A 4,402-nucleotide genomic window follows, 5' to 3' on the forward strand; every position below is an offset into this window, starting at 1 on the left:
TTGAGAAGTTGAAGAAAGTTCATTGAAGCACTGTGTTAATTCGGTAGAGATGCAGGAAGGATTTTAGTGTGTCTGGTGGCGCATCACACGTAGGTTTGGGCTGCATGTTAATGCAAGAGAGTAAGGTGGTTGCATATGCATCACGATAGCTTAAGCCTCATGAGGGAAACTATTTGACTCATGATTTAGAGTTGGCAGCAGTGATATTTGCACTTAAGATTTGGAGACATTACTTGTACGGAGAAAGGTGTATTATATACACTGACCATAAGAGTCTTAAGTATTTGTTGACTCAGAAGGAGCTGAACCTTAGACAAAGGAGATGGATTGAGTTGCTTAAGGATTATGACTGTTCGATCGAGTATCACCCAAACAAGGCTAATGTGGTAGCCGATGCTCTAAGTCATAGAGTCAGATTCGATCCGAGAGCAATGTTTGCTCGTCTGAGTCTCAGATGATGATAGAAGTCATTGGTGAGTTGCAAGTGAGGCCAACTGGGTGGATCAGATTAAGGAAAAACAGTTGAACGATGAGTCTCGTCGCTCGTTTTCAACAAGTTAAGGAAGGAAACTTCGAGTTTGGGAGCGGAAGAGACGATGCACAGACAATACCCTCATCTGTTTGGATTAGGTAAATTTCGAGACGAAATTTCTTTAAGGGGTAGAGTTGTAACGCCCAATTTTGGGAATCTGTGAATGTTGGCATAGATTTAATTATGTTAGTGGGCCTCTAGAAAGCCCAAGCTTAAGATAGAACCCGGCAATTTTAGTTAATTTTGTTCCATAACAAAAAGGGGTGAAATTATGAAATAGAACCTATGTGAAAATGTTTAAAATGCTATAGGCTAAATTGAAGTGGCCAAATAAATAGGAGTGCAAAATAGGAGGATTTGCATGACAAACCTCCCATTTTACATGAAGTGGCCAGCCATCATGTTGTTGTAGACAAAATGTACACTTGATATCCATAATTTATGGTACAAATTGATAATAGGTTAGGTAAATGTTCCATGATAATGGGTTAGGTAAATGTTTCATGATAATGGGTTAGGTAAATGTTTCATGATAAGAATTTCATGTCTTTTGTATTAAAGAATTAAATGGATGAAATATGAAGTTTTATTAAAAGAAAAAGGGGTGAAAAGAACAAAGTTTTGTCCATCTTTGTTCATCATAGCTGAAAGTTAGAGAAGAGAAAGGAGAGGAGAAAGCTCTTGAGTATTTGGTCATTAGGAGGAGGAAAATTGAAGGTAAGTTCTTGGTACCTTGCTTCTATTTTGAGGTTCATGAGTTCTTCTTGATTCTACCTTAACTCTTGAAGTATATTTTGATTTTTAGTTGTGTTGTGAGCATTTAGTCATGAATTAAAATGAAGGAAATGGTTGTTGTTTCATGTTCTTTTGATGAAAAATGGAAGATAGGTGAAGTTGAGCCAAACAAATAAGCATGCATGTGCCTTAGATGTTAAAGGGAAAAATCAGATAACATGTTGTGCTTTAAAATGATGAAATGGAGATTATACTTAAGTAAAATCATAGATATGTGGTGACTGATTGGTGATATACATGTTTAAATAACAAGCATGCAAGTTAGGTGCGAAAGAGTGATTTGGTAATAAATCTGCTTGGGACAGCAGCAGTAACGTGACTTTGGAAAATCACCATAAATTGTGGAAGATGAGTTAGAAGCTGCATAAATTATGTAATTAAAGCTTATTGAGTCTAGTTTCTAATGAAATAAACAAGAGCATATTTTGAATTCTGTACAATGAGAAATTTGATTCGTAATGAAGGGTGGTCAGATTAGTCAAACAGTGAAACATGGGAAACTTTGAGAAAAATCTGGTATTGATTGGCTAAACAAAAAATTCTGAAAATTTTATGGATAGAAGATATATGAGTCTATTTTCAGAGAAAATTAACGGCACTTGATTTGGAGTTTCGTAGCTCTAGTTATAAATAATTTAGTGACTGTTGCTCAGGAAGACAGCTTGCAGTGAAATTATGATTATGTGGTAAACATTGACAAAAATTTGTTAATGAGTTGCTTATTGATTTCTTATAAGCTTACTATGATCTGTAGGTGTGGTTGGCCGAATATTGTAAGGGGTTAATACGTAGTTTGTATTTGAATAGTTAGATTAACGTGTTAGTAATCCAATTGTAGGCGGTTCGTGTGTGGATCTCGTCAGCATATCGTCGCAAACAAGTGTGTAACTGACACCCTCTCATAGACTAGATTGGCAAAAGTCGAAAAGCCGAAATGCCGAAAAGTCAGTATTTTGGAAATTTGCGAGTGTGCGAATGCTCGTAAGATAGTTGGGTTTGTATATTTGGTAATCTAAAGTAATAAACTGCAGTACGCGCGATTTCGTACATTTTGATAATTTGGGCTTAATGGGCCAAAGATTGGGTTCATGGGCCAACGGGCCCAATTCAGTAAGTATGTGCGGTAAGTGTTCTGATAGTACGTAAATAGTTAGGATATGCATGAAAACCCTAAAAGTAGATAAATTACTATAATACCCTTATATATGGAAAATTACTGTTATACCCCCAAGGTGCAAAATTACCGTTATACCCCTAGGGTTAATTTTGACTGAAAAGCATGACGATCTGATTCTGTATGATGTATGCCATGATTATATATCTGTTGCATAGGGACATGGGTTATATTATAGAGAAAGCGTTACGGTGGCTATGCCACAAATATCGATCTGGTGGCTCGCCACATATATCTGATTCGGTGGCTCGCCACGATTATTCATATCTGGTGACTCTGTCACATTATCTGCTCGTAGCCATGCTGCAAATTACGTGGTGTGTAGCGGTTGGGTGGGTCGAGTTGTCTCCCACACGGTGTAAGGTTGGTACGGGGTGTATACGGTTGGATATGGTTGGGTTTACGCATAAACATGTAATATACATTACGTTACGCTATGGGCCTATGGGCTTTATTCTCAATTACATTCAGGCTAAGGCCAACTTATTCATTTACGTGCGTTGAGCTGATTTAGACTATGGTTGGGTTATTTTACACACTGAGTTTCCCCAAAATCTTCCCTTTTATTTTTATCCACGCAGGTAATCCCCAACCATAGTGGGCTTGGAGCTGTGAGGGAATTCAAAGTGGCCACCCGTTCTGAAAGTTTGATTTTCTTCTGGTGAACTGGACATTCTTTTAATTACGTTTGAGGTTTTGGGCTTTAAAATGTAATAAGGCCGCTTATTTATTTTTGATGGTTTTTAATATGTATTACTAAGATAGGTAATACTTATTTTAACTGTTGAAATTGGATAGCTTTAGGGCGCGTTTTCAAAAACAACAGTTGATTTCAAAATAACACGACAACAAGCAAAGCTTCCGCAATGAAAGTATTTTCCAAAATTAATCACTTTTCCTAAAAATGACTTAATCAAATCGGTTTCCTAGAAATATCTATGACGTTAAGGTGTGGCAATGGCAGTATGCATGTCTAGGATTAGATCCGAAGGGAGCTTGGTACTTAAGCAGTCTGATAGACTCACCACCTCTTTTTCGGTTTCCTACCTGGTGCACAGCTTCCTTTCACTTGAACCCTTAATGAATTAATCTTTTAAACATCAAGTACGATTTTCTAGACTTAGAATGGAAATTTTTTTTTTAACGTTTTTGATGTGCCATGCCGGATCCGGCCATAACTTCTGGGCCGGGTTTGGGGTGCTACAGTAAGTGTTGAAATTTTTCTACAATTCTTCCAGTCGATGTCACGACAAGCCCTATAGGATGTCACGACAACGGCTCGATGTCACGAAGTGAAAAGCACGTGGTTGTGATAAGGTTTTTAAAGTATTCTGGGAATATTTTAAAATTGTTGCAAATTAGTCCTAATTTTTACACAATAAAATTAGAGGCCTTAAACACCACAAAATGCTTTGAAAATTTACATGACATGGATTTAAACCTTAAATTTCAATGTGTTAACTTCAATTTATTAAAATGGTTTATATGGATATTTTGTAAAATTTACGTTTTAGTCTTTAAAATTTGGTTTTGAAACTGAGTTTTAAATGTCTTTATAAGCTAAAATTTTCACAAATGGTTTAAAATAAAATTCTCAAGACACTTGTTGGATTAATTTTATGATTTATGTGTTTTTCACCAATGACATGCAAAATGACAATTTTACCCATGTTCTTAAATTGTTAATTTGTGTTAATCGAAGCATGATTTAGCCTTGCATGACTAGAAATACTTGATTAAACATGGTGTGATGGTTGGTTTCTGGTGTGTTTGGATGACCAGTAAGAAGAATCACATAAGTGGCAATCTGATGTTCTGGATTCGGGTCAGTCCTTTCGGCTGGGTTTGGGGCATCACAAAACATATATCATCACATGCAATTCTGACTTCAAAATTAATTT

The 4,402-nt window shown here is 36.4% G+C and overlaps 1 long non-coding RNA gene across 1 annotated transcript; it reads left to right on the forward strand.

The window, feature by feature from the left end:
• Positions 1-1,072: 1,072 nt before the first annotated feature.
• On the forward strand, positions 1,073-3,390 carry LOC128283686 (uncharacterized). Its single transcript, XR_008274090.1, has 3 exons — positions 1,073-1,249; positions 2,166-2,207; positions 3,083-3,390. It is a non-coding gene; the product is annotated as an uncharacterized LOC128283686 (long non-coding RNA).
• The last annotated feature ends 1,012 nt before the right edge of the window (positions 3,391-4,402 follow it).

Source organism: Gossypium arboreum, chromosome 11 (assembly GCF_025698485.1).
Source record: "Gossypium arboreum isolate Shixiya-1 chromosome 11, ASM2569848v2, whole genome shotgun sequence".
Lineage (NCBI taxonomy): Eukaryota > Viridiplantae > Streptophyta > Magnoliopsida > Malvales > Malvaceae > Gossypium > Gossypium arboreum.